Source organism: Choloepus didactylus, chromosome 8 (assembly GCF_015220235.1).
Source record: "Choloepus didactylus isolate mChoDid1 chromosome 8, mChoDid1.pri, whole genome shotgun sequence".
Taxonomy (NCBI): domain Eukaryota; kingdom Metazoa; phylum Chordata; class Mammalia; order Pilosa; family Megalonychidae; genus Choloepus; species Choloepus didactylus.
The window spans coordinates 10,337,101-10,354,363 of record NC_051314.1 but is presented as its reverse complement, the minus strand read 5'-3'; the positions used below and the strand labels follow the sequence as shown (position 1 = coordinate 10,354,363).

The 17,263-nt window shown below is 43.2% G+C and overlaps 1 pseudogene; it reads left to right on the top strand.

Moving 5' to 3' along the window:
- The window catches only part of LOC119542525, a 91,616-nt pseudogene that overhangs the window by 59,301 nt on the left and 15,052 nt on the right, over positions 1–17,263 (top strand).

The following is a 17,263-nucleotide window of genomic DNA, read 5'->3' as shown; positions in this document are numbered from 1 at the left end:
CAGTGTGATCCACATGGTTATCCCAATCACATTGTCACCCCTCATAAGCTACATGGTTATACAATCATCTTCAAGATTCATGGGTTCTGGATTGTAGTTTGATAGTTTCAGGTATTTGCTGCTAGCTACTCCAATTCATTAGAACCTAAAAAGTGTTGCCTATATTTGCATAACAGTGCCCACCAGAGTGACCTCTTGGCTCCTTTTGGAATCTCTCAGCCACTGAAACTAATTTCATTTCATTTCACATCCCCCTTTTGGTCAAGAAGATGTTCTCCATCCCATGATGCCAGGTCCAGATTCCTCCCTGGGAGTCATATTCCACGTTGCCAGGGGTATTTACATCCCTGGGTGTCAGATCCTACGTAGCAGGGAGGGCAAGATTTCATCTGCCAAGTTGGCTTAGCTAGAGAGAGAGGGCCACACCTGAGCAACAAAGAGGCATTCAGGAGGAGACACTTAGGCACAATTATAAGCAGGCCTAGCCTCTCCTTTGCAGTAACAGTCTTCCCAAGGGCAAGTCCCGTGATAGAGGGCTCAGCCCATCAAACCACCAGTCAGTCCCCAATGTCTGTGAGCACATCAGCAACCATCAAGGTGGAGAAGGCCAACACCCCTGCATTCTCCCCCAGCAATGTTCACGTTAGTGGTAACATATAATATTTCTCTTTTTGTGCCTGGCTTATTTCACTCAGCATTATGTCTTCAAGGTTCATCCATGTTGTCATATGTTTCATGACATCATTCCTTCTTACTGCTGCATAGTATTCCATTGTGTGTCTATACCACATTTTATTTATCCACTCATCTGTTGAAGGACATTTGGGTTGTTTCCATCTCTTGGCAATTGTGAATAATGCTGCTATGAACATTGGTGTGCAGGTATCTGTTCGTGTCACTGCTTTCAGATCTTCCAGGTATATACTGAGAAGTGCAATTGCTGGATCGAAGGGTAACTCTATATCTAGTTTTCTAAGGAGCTGCCAGACTGACTTCCAGAGTGGCTGAACAGTCACACCAACAATGGATAAGAGTTCCAATTTCTCCACATCTTCTCCAGCATTTGTAGTTTCCTGTTTGTTTAATGGCAGCCATTATAATTGGTGTGAGATGATATCTCATTGTGGTCTTAATTTGCATCTCTCTAACAGCTAGTGAACATTTCTTCATGAGTTTTTTTTGCCATTTGTATTTCCCCTTCAGAGAACTGTCTCTTCATATCTTTTGCCCATTTTATAATTGGGCTGTCTGTACTATTGTCATTGAGTTGTAGGATTTCTTTATATATGCAAGATACCAGTCTTTTGTCAGACACATGGTTTCCAAAAATTTTTTCCCATTGAGTTGGCTGTCTCTTCTTCTTTTTGACAAATTCCTTTGAGGTACAGAAACTTCTAAGCTTGAGGAGTTCCCATTTATCTATTTTTTCCTTTGATGCTTGTGCTTTGGGTGTAAGGTCTAGGAAGTGACTGCCTAATACAAGGTCTTGAAGATGTTTCCCTACACTATCTTCTAGGAGTTTAATGATTCTGTCTTTTATATTGAGATCTTTGATCCACTTTGAGTTAATTTTTTTGTAGGGTGTGAGGTAGGGGTCCTCTTTCATTCTTTTGGATATGGATATCCAACTCTCCCAGCACCATTTGTTGAAAAGACTGTTTTGTCCCCAGTTCAGTGGCTTTGGGGGCCTTATCAAAGATCAGTCACCCATAGCTCTGGGGGTCTATCTCTGAATTCTCAATTTGATTCCATTGATCAATGTATCTATTTTTGTGCCAGTACCATGCTGTTTTGACTACTGTGGCTTTATAGAAAGCTTCAAAGTCAGGGAGTGTAAGTCCTCCCACTTTGTTTTTCTTTTTTAGAGTGTTTTTAGCAATTCAAGGCATCTTCCTTTTCCAAATAAATTTGATAACTAGCTTTTCCAAGTCTGAAAAGTAGGTTGTTGGAATTTTGATTGGGATTGCATTGAATCTGTAGATGAGTTTGAGTAGAATTGACATCTTAATGACATTTAGCCTTCCTATCCATGAACATGGAATAGTTTTCCATCTTTTAAGGTCCCCTTCTATTTCTTTTAGTAGAGTTATGTAGTTTTCTTTGTATAGGTCTTTTTCATCTTTGGTTAAGTTTATTTCTAGGTACTTGATTTTTTTAGTTGCTATTGAAAATGGTGTCTTTTTCTTGAGTGTCTCTTCAGTTTGTTCATTTCTAGCATATAGAAACATTACTGATTTACATGCATTAATCTTGTATCCTGCTACTTTGCTAAATTTGTTTATTAGCTCCAGTAGCTGTATCATCGATTTCTCAGGGTTTTCCAGATATAAGATCATATCACCTGCAAATAATGACAGTTTTACTTCTTCCTTTCCAATTTAGATGCCTTTTATTTCTTTGTCTTGCTGGATTGCCCTAGCTAGCACTTCTAGCACAATGCTGAATAACAGTGGTGACAGCGGGCATCCTTGTCTCATTCCTGATCTTAGAGGGAAGGCTTTCAGTCTCTCACCATTGAGTACAATGCTGGCTGTGGGTTTTTCATATATGTGCTTTATCATATTGAGCAAGTTTCCTTCAATTCCTACCTTTTGAAGTATTTTTATCAAAAAGCGATTTTGTTGAATGCTTTTTCAGCCTCTGTTGAGATGATCATTTGATTTTTCTCTTTTGATTTGTTAATGTGTTGTAATACCTTGATCGATTTTCTTATGTTGAACCATCCTTGCACGCCTGGAATGAACCCCACTTGGTCATGGTGTATGATTTTTTTCCATTGTGTCTTTGGATTCGATTTGCAAGTATTTTATTGAGAATTTTTGCATCTGTATTCATTAGGGAGATTGGCCTATAGCTTTCCTTTTTTGTAGCATCTTTGCCTGGTTTTGGTATTAGATTGATGTTAGCTTCGTAAAATGTGTTAGGTAGTATTCCATTTTCTTCAGTGTTTTGAAAGAGTTTAAGTAAGATTGGTGTCAGTTGTTTTTGGAAAGTTTGGTAGAATTCCCCTGTGAAGCCATCTGGCCATGGGCATTTATTTGTGGGAAGCTTTTTGATGACTGATTGGCTCTCTTTGCTTGTGATGGGTTGGTTGAGGTCTTCTATTTCTTCTCTGGTCAGTCTAGGTTGTTCATATGTTTCCAGGAAATTGTCCATTTCCTCTACATTATCCAGTTTGTTGGCATACAGCTGTTCATAGTATTCTCTTATAATTTTTTAAATTTCTTTGGGATCCACAGTAATGTTACCTTTCTCATTCATTATTTTGTTTATATGGGTCTTCTCTCTTTTTGATTTTGTCAGTCTAGCTAGGGGCTTGTCAATCTTGTTGATCTTCTCAAAGAACCAACTCTTGGTGTTATTTAGTCTCTCTATTGTTTTTTTTTTTTTTTTTGTTGTCTATGTCATTTATTTCTGCTTTAATCCTTGTTATTTCTTTTCTTCTACTTGGTTTAGAATTAGATTGCTGTTCATTTTCTAGCTTCTTCAGTTGCTCCAATAGTTCTGTGATTTTAGCTCTTTCTTCCTTTTTGATGTTTGCGTTTAGTGCTGTAAACTTCCCCCTCAGTACTGCTTTTGCTGCATCGCATAGGTTTTGATATGTTGGGTTCTCATTTTCATTCATTTCTATATATTTAGCAATTTCTATTGCTATTCTTTAACCTACTGATTCTTTAGGAGTGTGTTGTTTAACATCCAGGTATTTGTGAATTTTCTGTCCCTGATGGTTATTGACTTCTAATTATATTCCATTGTGGTCAGAGAATGTGCTTTGAATAATTTCAATTTTTTTAATATATTGAGGCTTGTTTTATGCCCCAGCATATGGTCTATTTTGGAGAAAGTTCCATGAGCACTAGAGAAGAATGTGTATCCTGGTGATTTAGGATGTAATGTTCTATATATGCCTGTTAAATCAAATTCATTTATCAGATTGTTTAGCTTTTCAATTTCCTTATTGGTCCTTTGTCTGGCATTTCTTGATGAAGACAATGCCTTCATTGTCTGTGAAGGCATTTCTTGAATAAGCCATCCTATTCTTTGGTTATTGTGGAAACATTAATTGCTTCCTTTAGTTTTGCCAGTGCTTTTCTCATGCATTTGGCGGCACCATGATTGGGTCCACAAACATTTATGATTGTCATTTCTTCTTGTTAAATTGCCCCCTTCATTAGTATCTAGTGACTTTCTTTGTGTCTCATAACATCCTTGCATTTAAAGTCTGTTTTATCTGAGATTAATATTGCTACTCCTGCTTTCTTTTGGTTGTAGCTTGCATGAAATATTTTTTTCCATCCTTTCACTTTCAATTTCTTTGTGTCCCTGTGTCTAAGATGAGTCTCTTGTATGAAACATATTGATGGTTCATATTTTTTGATCCATTCTGCCAATCTGTATCTTTAAATAGGGGAGCTTAATCCATTTACATTCAACATTATTACTGTGAAGGCATTTCTTGAGTCAGCCATCCTATTCTTTGGTTTATGTTTGTCAGATATATTTTTTCCCTCTCTCTCTTATTGTCCTTTAATGAACCAATATTGAATCTCTTTGTTTCTCTGTTGGTAGGGCTTCCTTTAGCATCTGAAGTAGGGCAGGTCTTTTATTAGCAAAATCTCTCAGCATTTGTTTGTGTGTGGAAAATTTAAGTTCTCCTTCATATTTGAAAGAGAGTTTTGCTGGATAAAGAATTCTTGGTTGGAAATTTTTCTCTCTCAGAATTTTAAATATGTCATGCCACTGCCTTCTTGCCTCCATGGTGGCTGCTGAATAGTTACTACTTAGTCTTATGTTGTTTCCTTTGTATGTGGTGAATTGCTTTTCTCTTGCTGCTTTCAGAGCTTGCTCCTTCTCTTCAGTATTTGACAGTCTGATCAGAATATGTCTTGGAGTGGGTTTATTTGGATTTATTCTATTTGGAGTTCACTGGGCATTTATGCTTTGTGTATTTATATTGTGTAGAAGGTTTGGGAAGTTTTCCTCAACAATTTCTTTAAATACTCTTTCTAGACTTTTACCCTTCTCTTCCCCTTCTGGGACACCAATGAGTCTTAAATTTGGAAGTTTTATTTTATCTATCATATCCCTGAGGCCCATTTCAATTTTTTTGATTTTTTTTCCCCATTCTTTCTTTTGTTCTTTCATTTCCCATGTTGTCATCCTGCAGGTCACTGATTCATTGTTTAGCTTCCTCTAGTCTTGTATTATGAGTATCCAGAATCTTTTTAATTTGGTCAACAGTTTCTTTTATTTCCATAAGATCATCTATTTTTTTTATTTACTCTTGCAATTTCTTCTTTATGCTCTTCTAGGGTCTTCTTCATGTACTGTATATCCTGTGCCATTCTCTCATTTGTCTTTAGTTCTTTGATTAATTGCTCCAAGTACTGTGTCTCCTCTGATCTTTTGATTTGGGTGTTTGGGTTTGGGTTATCCATATTGTCTGTTTTTTTCATATGCTTTAAAATTTTGTTGTTTTTGGCCTCTTTGGCATTTGCTTAACTTGATAGGGTTCTTTTAGGATATATAGGCTAATTCAAAGTCTAATCTCTAATTTATCAGATCTACAGGTTGGTGGCATGCACTTTCTCTAACTAACCAACAGGTGGCGTCCGTGAGCCACCTATTCCCCTCAAGCCAGTTCTCCCGAACTTTGTTTTTGTAGTGTGTGGGGGGGTCTGATTCTTGTGGGGATTCAGTTGGTGCACCAAGTTTGGGTATGTAGTTGGTGCTGTCTGCCCTGAATGTGGGGCGTATTTCTGAGGGGTCAGGGAGGGAGGGCAGCTTTAATAATCAAACGTCCCAGGTATTCCTGGAGATTTAAGGCTGTTGCAAGTGTCTAAACCTTCAGGTCAGTCTCACCAGAGTTTGTCTCTGCCGCTGACCCACAAGTCCTTGGTATTGGCGTATGGTCCCTGGGATTTCCGAGTGGGTCCCTCTTCCAAGCCGTGCCCTTCCAGGGCCTCTGCTGAGGGAAGACTGTGCTATGTCACAAGTGTGTGCCGTCCCTCAAGGGAAGTTCTGCACCACCAGGCCGTGTAGGGGCGTTCCCAGCCTGCTGAAAGGAAGCTATATGGGGCATGTTAATTTCCCCCTTTTCACACAGCTCCACTTTCCTAGCTCAGGGACAATTAGTTATGGGTGCGCGAAAGGCTATTGTCCACGCCCGACACTGTGGCATGTGAGCGTGTGGCTGGAAACACTTCCCGTCACACTGGGTTTTTTGGCGCGGCTCTGCACTGTGGCGCTGGCACCAGGAAAGAGCATTCCCAGCCCGTGAGGAAGATGGCTATAAGGGGCATGGTTATTTTCCCCTTTTGGCTCACCTCTGCCTGCCTCGCTCCGAGACAATTAGCAGCAGGTGCGCGAAAGTCTATTGTCCACACCAGATATTGAGGTGTTCGCACAGCCCATTCCTGCCGCACTTCACTATGTGGTCCTCACTGCTGTATCTGCAGCCGCTTTTGGGTTTTTTAAAAAAGAACTAGTCCAATTCCAAACACCAACCCACAGTTTCCCCACACTGCAGCGTGGCTGCTGTGTATTCAGCGGCTTACTCACTTGTTTCAGAATGCAGACTCCTGGTTTCACCAAGTGCACAGTCCCTGTGGATTTAGCAGACCTTGTCCAACTGGTGCATCACTGGAACTGGTGTTCTGGGTCACTTTCTGGCTTTTATCCAGTATTTTTCATGGAGGTGTTTTTTGCCCTGTCTCTCCTAGCTGCCATCTTCCAGAAGTCTCCAAACCTAACTTTTAAATGACTGTCCAAGCCAAAGCTCCTTAAAAATGTTTAAGGCATCCGGAGGGGGTGGTCCTTAGAATCTTTGCCCCAGAAGTGATCCCTGAGCTAAATTTCGGTCAGCAAAAGTGTATTATGCTTCTCTCCATTTTCTCATGCAGGAAAAAGGAAGGAAGAAAAGGAGGGAGGGAGGAAGGAAGGCAGGAAAGGCCCTTCTTTAGCTTTCTCTTTAAATTAATCCAAACTAGTAGGAAAGGCTCTGGGAGGCAACCCTAACAGCCTAGGCGGGAAGACACAGCTGGGCCTGGGAGGAGGCCCCGCAGGATGCTCCTGGCACCTGCGGGTTCTCCAAGTCTGCCGCACAGGGAGGAGCCAGGGCAGGGATTGGGTTGAGGCAGGAGGGTGTGAGGGCTCCAGACCCGCTCGCCATGCACAGCAGGTCTTCGTGGGTCCGGAGCCCGAGGTCCCGCTGCCTGAGGTCTCCAGCAGGTGCTGTCTCTGAATAAGATCCAGACACACCCTGTGCCCGTTCCGGACCCTCCAGCCCCACCTCCCCGTGTTTCCCCCTTTTGCCTGCCTTCACCCTAAACCCCACTGCTCCCCTCCTGGCCCCCTCAAACCCAGACTCACCTGCCCACGTGGCCTGAGACACTTGCATGGGGCTAACTGCAGAAGGTCAGGTTTCCTCTCAGTCCCCTAACTTCCCCCTCCCTGGAAAGACAAAAATCCTCCAACAGACTGTCGAGCCAGATTCCCCCACATTCTGCAGACCACCAACCTCATTAAAAATTTTTGTTAAAATTTAATTTCTTAAACACTTTTTCATTGTGAAATATAACATATATGCAGAAAAGTGACAAATTTCAAAGTGCAGTTTAACAAAGTTATAGAACACATTTCAAAGTAAAATATGGGTTACAGTTTCACAATTTCAGGTATTTCCTTCTGGCTGTTCTAATACACTAGAAACTAAAAAGCAATATCTATATAATGATTCAGTAGTCATAAACATTTATTGAATCCTAATTTTTCTCCCTCTCATTTGATTATTCTCTCAATCTTCAGGGATATTTTGGCAACGACCATTCTAACTTCTTCATGTTGAAAAGGGGTGTCAACATTATGGGGTAGGCAAATGCAACCGGTTGATATTCTGGGAGAGACTCATTCCTCTAAGTTTCAGGTTTATCTGGCATAGGATCAATCTGGAGGTTTTAAGTTTCTGAAGATAAACTTGACAAGTAAAACTTTTATAGAGTCTTAGATAGGGCCCTGGATTTTCTTTAGGGTTATCAGGGCTACTGTTGGTTGGGGGCTGGCACACCATGGCAATTTGCAGTATCTAGCTGAAATTTGCATAAGAGTAACCTCCAGAATGACCTCTCGACTCTATTTGGATCTCTTAGCCACTGAAACCTTATTTTGTTACATTTCTTTTGGTCAAGAAGGCATTGTCAATTCCACGATGCCGGGGCCAGGCTCATCCTTGGGAGTCATGTCCCACATTTCCAGGGGGACTTAATTCCCTGGAAGTCATGTCCCAAATACAAGGGGAGGGAAGTGAGTTTATTTGCAGAGTTTGGCTTAGAGAGAGATTGGCCGCTTGTGAGCAATGAAAGGTTCTCTGGGTGTGACTCTTAGGTGTGTTTATAAGTAGGCTTATAACGGTGACATTACAGAAGTAAGTTTCATAAGGGCAAACATCAAGATCGAGGACTTGGCTTATTAAATTGGGAGTCTCCAATGCTTGAGAGACTATCAGGAATTTCCCAGGTGGGGAAGTTCAATAGTTCCATATTTTTTCTCCAGTCCCTCAAGGAACTTTGCAAATATTTTTTTATTACCTTCCTAAAGTACTCTGAAATATGTCAGGATACATTACATTAAGCTGTACAGAATCACCAGATCTCATTCCCTATTCTAGGCTCCATGCATTTAGGTTTTTTAACTAAACTGGTCAGACAGGTTAAGTTAGATAGTGTGCTACAGAGAATTTAAATTTTGCACAAAATAAACATCTCTTCCTTTGGACTCACATAAAAGTTGAGGTTTTAAAATACAGACAATATCATCCTTTACCCTGTATTCTGATTTACCTTAGTCCCAACCAGATCAGCTTCGTTCGTATCTCTAATTGAAGTCTGATCTCTTTTTCATCTTAACAGTTGCCGTATGGAGTAATGCTGACTTTCAGAGCTGCAGAACTCTAACTCTGAGTCTTAGGTGTCACACAGGTACCCTATTTTTCTTATTAATACTTTCTAAATGACACCATACAACATGTATCCTTTTGTTTCTGGCTTATTTTGCTCAACGTAATGTCCTTAAGTTTCACTTACCTCATTGCATGCCTTACAACTTCATTCCTTTCTGTAGTTGCACGATATTCCATCATATGTATACATCGCAGCTCGCCCTTCTGCTTATCAGTTGATGGACGCTTCAACCACCTCCAACCACTGGCTATCGTAAATAATGCTGCCATAAACATCACTGTGCAAGCGTCTATTTGAGTCCCTGCTTTCAGTTCTTCTAGTACATTCCTAGTAATGGGATTGCCTAATCCAACAGCGACCCTATATTTAGCCTCCTTTGGGTCTTCTGCTTTACCCTCCAGAGGAGTTCAACCATTCTACTTCCCTACAAACAATTGAATAGGTATAACTCACTCTCCACATCTTCTCCAGCACTTGTATCTTTCTGTTTATCTATGTATTTATTTACTTTGAATCTGCAGTTTTTGTTGAGATATATTCACATACCATATAATCTATCCAAGTTACAATTAATGTCTTACAGGATCTTCACTTAGTTGTACAACCATCATCACTCTCAGTTTCATTGCTTCAAAGAGAAAAATAACAGCCAAAGCCACATAAAAAAGAAAACTCAAAACATCCCATATCCCTTATCCCCTTCAATTATTTACCCCTAGTATTGGTGTGGTACTAGTAATGTATTACTGTTAAATATAGTCCATAGCATGCAACAGGTAATTTTCCCATATACTACTCTATTATTAACTCTTTGTACAAGTGTCATACATTTGAAGTAGTTCATGCAAGAACTTATTTAAGTTTGCAGTGTTACTTAGTGAGATACATGACTTTAGACAACCCCTTTCAATCCTATTCACCTTCAATAGACATTATTACTTACAATCCCAATAACGAACTACCATCACATCTACCCATTCCAAAACACTTAAGATCAACCTAGTTAACAAATCTGTACATATTAGGAACTGCTCCCCTTCTCTAGCTTCTGTCTAGCTCTAGTTCCCCTATATCATTTTAAGACTCTGAGTTTCCATTTTCTAGGTGGTTCAGATTAGTGAAATTCTGCAGTATCTGTCCTTTTGTGCCTGGCTTATTTCACTCAGCATTAAGTCTTCCAGGTTCATCCATGCTGCACGTGCTTCAGGACCTCATTTCCTCTTACTGCTGAATAGTATTCCATCCTATGTATACACCACGTTTTGTTCACCCACTCATCCGTTGATGGACACTTGGACTTTCCCACCACCGCCCTGGGTGAAGGAATCTGTCTTTTGCCAACAGAGTCGCCCAAGTGGAGGCCAGGACGGAGACAGGCGGGGCGGAAGGTGCTGGAAGCCGAGGCCGTTTGGGGATTCCGCGGAGAGGGCGACGCCGGCGCTCTCCCGGCCTCCCCACCCCCGTGGCAACCTCCGCCCGCGCCCCCCAGTCCCGCCCGGCGCCACCTGCGGCTCCGCGCGCACCTGGGGCAACGGGCGCTGGGAAGCTCCCGCGCCGCTGACCGCCGAGACGGCGCTCGCCTCTCTCCGTTAGCACGGGAGGGTCTGGATGAAACCTCCTTTCAGAGCTGCGGCTGCCGGCCTGGCGACCTCCCGAGGCCGAGAACCGCTGTCCCACCTGAGGGGGGGCGGATCCCTGGAGACGCCGGAGCACGAGTCAGGTGGAAAGCGGGTGTGCAGCGGGAAAGCCACCCCTGCGCGGGTGGGCCCTCGGCCGGGGGAGTCGCGATGGCGAGCTGGCCCAGAGGGGACACTCGCTGGGAGGTAAGCCCGTGGAGCACCTCACTCCCCAGCCCTCGGGCAGTGGGCACTTCCCTCGCAGTGTTGCCCCGGACCTGCCCTGGGGTGCCTGTGCCATCCTAACCCCCACCAAACTATTTCATCTACCACGTGGGAAGTTGGGACTCTGTGCGGGAGCAGCAGGACGCGTCCATGTGCTCTGGGAATGCTGGCTGGCTTCCCCCTCACAGCCCCTAGTCTTATGCCGCCCCCTTTGAGCTGAAAGTCTCTCCTCTGAGGTTGGGTTCCCTGCAAAACAGAATTAGCACCTCTGAGACGTGCAGGCAGAAAGCTTCTTGGAGAGCGCTTTTACACAGGGCTAAGAGTGAAAGAGAAAAACCCAAGGCTGCTGGGAGCCTTGTCCAATTCCTCGGGGAACTCAGGAGCTGGGGTGGCCCCGCAGCGTTGTCTGGAACTGAGAGCTGTACCCCTGCATGACGGCACTGGCTGCAGGCTGCCCTGGGGGAAAACAACCTAGGGCAAGGCAGCTCCCTGGGTCCAGAGCAAGGCCCAGGGAAGAGCTCAGCTGGGAGCTATCAGAGCTGCGCTCCAGGGAGCTGGAGCAACAGGTGCCTCAGCCTGGGGGTGGGGGTGGGCATGGGGGGCTGTGGGCGTATCACAGCGCCCATTTCACCCCTTGAGGGACATCTGCTTATTCTCCTCTCTGTGCTACAGGCTACAGGGTGGAAGATGGTCATACCCCATCTCCTTTAATATGTATATGTTCCTTCCTAAAGACAAGCCCAGTGTAAGGTTGGAACATGAGACCCAATCCCAAATTCCTGGGGCAGAGACCTTGGCTCAGCTTGGGTCAGGTTGCCCACCACACAATTAGTTTCTGCCTCAGGGCAGAGTAGCAAATTACAAATATGGCTGCCCAGGGTCTGCCTTTGTAATCGTGTGGGAGGGGGGGAGGGGGGGAGGGAGAGCAGACAGATCCTTAAAAGAAGTATTGTGAGTGGAGTACGGTGAGACTGCAGTGAGAAGTTTCCAGACTAAGGAAACATATGCCAAGGCGTGCAGTGAGAAAATGAACTCAGCATGATCAGAGAACTCATTCATTTCTTCATGAAACAAATATTTACTGAGCACCTGTTGCATACCAGATGCTCTTTCGGGCTGGTGTTACAACATACAACAGTAAAGAAAACAGAGCCCTTACCCCAGGGGAGCTGACATTCTAATAGAAGAAGGCAGATGGTGAACAAACACGCAGGAATGTCAGGTGGCAATGGCCCGTGGACAGATAAAGCTGGGAAGGCAGGTGAGGGTGGGGGCTGCTGAACACTGAGGGGTCAGGGAACTGGTCTGAGATGGTGCCATGAAGGAGGGGATAGCGAGTCCGAGGCAGAGCAGGGAGGCCAGTGGGACCGGAGCCTGATAGGGGAAGGAATGTCCCGGAGGCAGAGCCAGGACCCCAAGGCAAAAGAAGCCAGATGTGAAGTTCATACTGTACGATTCCATTTATATGGAGTGAAAAACTGGTAAAATTAATCTATGCTGCCAGAAGGTTAGCAGTGACCCTGGAGAGGGGTGGGTAGGGACCAGAGAGAAACACGTGGGGAGCTTCTAGGAGTGCTGGGACTTTTCCGTTCCTTAATCTGTGTACTGGTGTCAGAGGTGTGTTCAGTTAGTGAAAATTCATCAGGTACATTTATGAGTTTGTGCACTTTTCTATATTACGTTCTACTTCAATAAAAACTTAATTTGAAAGTACCTCTTGCACAGAGACCTAGAATTGCCAATCTGTTATTTTGCAAAGTGAGGGTATTCTAACCCCAGAAAGGGAAGACAGAGTAAACAGCCTTTCTTTAAATGTAACCTTTGGAAAATCTTCCTGCCTTGTGTTAACTGACTGTGAGCTGGTGTTTGGGGTTCACTGGGGTAGGAAGAGAGCTGGGTGGGGAGAAAGGAGGCCACTATGTAGTCCAGCCAAGGAGAGTGGCACCCAGAAAAAGGTGGCAGAGATGGAGGGATGTCAGGGCAAGGCTGGGAGACATCTCTGACTTAGAATCAATGACGTACAACTGAGTGAAGATAATGTAAAACACTGACTGTTTATCGTGGGGTAGAATATGACAAACCATCACCACAATCACATTTGGAACATTTTCATCACCCCCCAAAACTCCTAACCCTTTAGCCATCAGCCCTCAATCTCCCATCTCTCCCAGCCCTAGGCAGTCACTGATCTTTTTTTGTCTATTCTTCCTTTTCTGGACATTTTACATAAATGGAATTATACAATATGTGGTCTTATGTGTCTGGCTTCTTTCACTTAGCATAAAGTTGTCAAGGTTCATCCATGTAGCATGTTTCAGGACTTCCCTTTTATGATGATACTGTTCCATCATGTGGCTATACTATAGTTTGTTGATGGACCTTTGGGTTGTTTTCACCTTTTGGCTATTATGAATAAATGCTGCTGGGAATAGTCTTGTACAAGTGTTTTTTGTGGACATATGTTTTCATTTCTCTTGGGTATATATATCTAGCAAACTCATAGTGCTAATATCCAGAATATAGGTTACCAGAAGGTAGAATGGGGGCAGAGAATGGGGAGCTGATGCTTAATTTGTGTAAAATATGTAATAAGGTTGATTGTAAATGTTTTGAAGTGGTTAGAGGATATGGTAGCACATTATAGTAATTAATAGTGATATGTGGGTGTGATTGTGATTGAAAAGGGAAGTTTAGGGTTGTGTATATCACTAGAAGGAAAACCAAAGAATGAAACATGGGACTGTGGAATCTAGTGAACCTCTTGGGGGTGAAAATGTTCTAGAATTTATTGGGGTGATGAATGCACAACTCTATGAATGTACCAGAAGATACTGTTGTGCACTTTAGATGGATTGTATGATATGTGAACTTATCTCAATAAAACTACTTAAAGACAGCCCAATTAAAAAATGGGCAAAGGATCTGAATGAACATTTCTCCAAAGAAGATATAGAAGTGGGCAATAAGTACAGGGCAAGATGCTCTACATTGTTAGCATGGAGGAATTGCAAATAAAAGATAGAGTGTACTACCACTCCACACATACTGTGCTGGCTATTTTTAAAAGTTCAGATAATACCAAGAGATGGTAAGGATATGGAGAAACTGGAATCCTACGAATGGGAGTATAAAATGGAGTATAAAATGGCACAGCTGCTGTGGAAAACAGTCTGGCAGTTCCTCAAAGAAATAAATGTAGACTTGACCTCTGCCCCAGCAAATTCCACTCTAGGCTGCAGTTCCTCAAAAATGCCACTCCTAGTTGCCTTAGGGTGTTTGTTCTCTCTTAGCTTCTCGGGAGCAAGAGTCTGCTTTCTACAACTGTCTTCAAACTCTCTCATCTGCAGCCACTCTCTCAGCTTCTGTGCATTCTTCAAAGTGTCCCTCTTGGCTGTAGCAAGCTCACTCCCTCTGTCTGAGCTTATATAGTGCTCCAGTAAACTAATTAAGGCCCATGCTGAATGGGCGGGGCCACACCTCCATGGAAACTATCCAATCAGAGTTATCACCCACAGTTGGGTGGGGCACATTTCCATGGAAACAACCTAATCCAAATGTTCCAACTTAATCCCCACTAATATGTCTGCCCCCACAAGATTGCATCAAAGAACATAGCTTTTTCTGGGGGACATAATATATACAAACTGGTACACCCCCTTTCAGTATGAACAAATTAGGGTACTCACTGCCTAGATACCCCTGAAGATGGAGAAAGACATTAAGGGATAGGAAGGCGTAGCAACAAACAAGATAAGAGTTAACAAAAGTCTATGAATACTGAAACTTTATATAATTATATATATATTTTAGGATGCTGGGTTGTCAGAATGGCTGGAAGGAGGTAAATGACATGGGGGAATGGTAGCCTACAGCATCTCTTAGATTTGTTCTATAGCTGCTTATTGAATTGTGCCTTGAAGGTCTCCACCTTTCTATATACACTTTGTATTGCATAATAAGGAAATAACTGAAATTGTGGAACTGTAATCCGTAACAATTTTTGAAAATACCTGTAAGACTGCTTGTTGAGCTGTGCATTGAGAGTTGACACCTTTCTGTATGTATGTTATATTTTACAATAATGGAAATGGCTGAAGTGGTGAAACTGTGACCCTGACATTCTTTGAGATCTGCTTTCTAACTACTTGCAAGATCGTATGTTGAAAGTTATCACTGTTATGAATATATGTTAAAGTTCACAATAAAAAATTTTATCACATAAACATGCTGTTTATCACATAAAACTTACTTATAAAATAAGTAAAGATCATTCTTTCATAAAAAAATTCTTCACCCCTCACCCCCCCAAAAAAAATCAATGAGGCTTGTTGGTAACTTAGGGTTGAGGATGATTGCTGTTTTATTGTTGTTTGGGAACCTGGAAGGTGGTGACGCCATCACTTGAGATAGAAAACAAAGGGGGAGCCCAGCGAGGAAAGTCCGTTTAATTTTGGACAGGTTAAGTTTGAGGGGCCTGCCAAGATGTATCAGAAAAATTGCTCAGGGGGCAGCTGGAAACCTGGGTCTGGGGCTCGGGAGAGATCGAGGCCGGGGATGTGGATGTGGGGTTGGTTGCCACTCCTCGGAGGCCAGAGAAGTGTTCAAATTCACCCAGGTAGATCAAACGGTGAGAGAGCAAGGCCAGAGACAAAATTCTGGCAAATACGTACTTGTAAGGGCTGCCAAGGAGCAGGAGGAAAGAGGAGAAGGAGGAAAGGGGGACGAGGATAAGAAGGAAAGGAAGGGGAGGTAGGGAAAGGAGAGACAGAAGGAGAAGAGGAAGAGAAGAAGAGGACAAAGAAGAGGAAAAAAGAGGAGGATGAGAGTGTTATGGATAGAAGTGAAGAAGAGGAAGATGAAGAGCTAGCAGCAGAGATTAAGAAGGAGCAGTTGAAGGGCCAGCAGAGGGAACTGGGGAGGGGAGCTGGGAGTGAGGGGCGTCCTGTGGGCCAGGAAGGGGTGTGAGCAGATGGTGAGCAGCACTCAGCCCTTCTAAGAGGTCTCCGCTCATGGGACAGTGAAGGAATACCCCTTTCTCTGAGGATGGAGATGGATTCCATTGTTGGGGAGGTATCTGTGCTTTGGAAGCCAAAACTAAGACACTGATCTGGAAACTGCAAGGAAACTTTCAAGAACAAACCAGATCATGACGACCTGTGCTTCTCAGACTTTAACGTGCCTCTGAATCACCTGAGCATCTTGTTAAAAACAGATTCCGGTTAAGTGGATCTGGGCTGGGCCCGAGGGTCTGCATTTCTAGCCAGCTGCTAGTTGCAGCAGATGCTGCTCTTCCGGGAGCCACAGTTTGGAGGAGAAAGAACCTACAACTACGCTGTCCAGGACAGTGGCCACCAGCCATGGGTGGCTCTTGAGCCTTGAAATGTGGCTGGTCTACATTGAGATGCACCATGAATATAAAATACTCACCAGATTATGAAAATTTAAGAAAAAAAAAAGAATGTCAAATGTTTCAACTTTTATATGGATTAGGTGTTGAAAAGATAACATTGGATAGATTGGGTAAAATAAAATACATTATTAAAATTATATTCACTTGTTTCTTTTACTTTTTAAAATGTGCTCCTAGAAAATTTAAAATTACATCTGTGACTTACATTTGGGGTTTGCATTATATTTCTATTGGATAGTGCTGCTGTAGAATGCTAGAATTCGAGAGATTAGAAATAATCTGGGACCCAGGATCACTGTAGTTAAGAGATGGAGTTGCAAGACATGGGTTACATTACTGACAGCGTGTTAATAGATTGGGGGGATGGGACGCAGATTTTGGAGGACTGAGGATGCTGGTGCCTGCAAAGTGGGGTACTGAGTGTGAGCAAGTGTGTATGCACTTGTGTGTGCATGCTGAGATAGAGCTTGAAGAAAGAGGTAAAGTTTTTTGTTTTTTTTTTAATTGCTTTTTTTTAAAAAAAAAAAAAAAAGAGAGAGAAAGTCTTGAACCAGCCTAGGAATCATCAAAGGTAGCTGAGTCAGGTCAAGAAAAACTCATCAGGATGAGATCGGAAACCCCACTGCCGTAAGAAATGTCGACAGTCTATGGAGCAGGTTACTATTTTTGAGTAGACATGTTTGGCTCTAGCTGTGAAATAAATGTCCTCCTGAGAGTGACACTATACGGTTAACACAACACCCAGTACCTTCCAGCAGAGATAATGCAAAGCCCTTGAAGAAACAGGATGTTTGGTGCCAAACCAGCGAAGCATGCCAGCCAACCACCTGCAGGCCTCGGTGCATCTTTAGGGAAGGACTGGTGGGTGGCTGAGCAGCATTAGATAAGAGGCAGCACTGGGGCCAACTCCGGCTGTGCCGGTAAGCTCAGGGCAACTCGGTTATTCCAGCCGCTGCAGCCGACTTCCCTGACTCCTCCTAGCTCACAACCACATCTGTCAGCTAATCCTGTTGGCTCTTGCTTCAAAGTAGATTCTGAATCTCACCCCGTCTGAG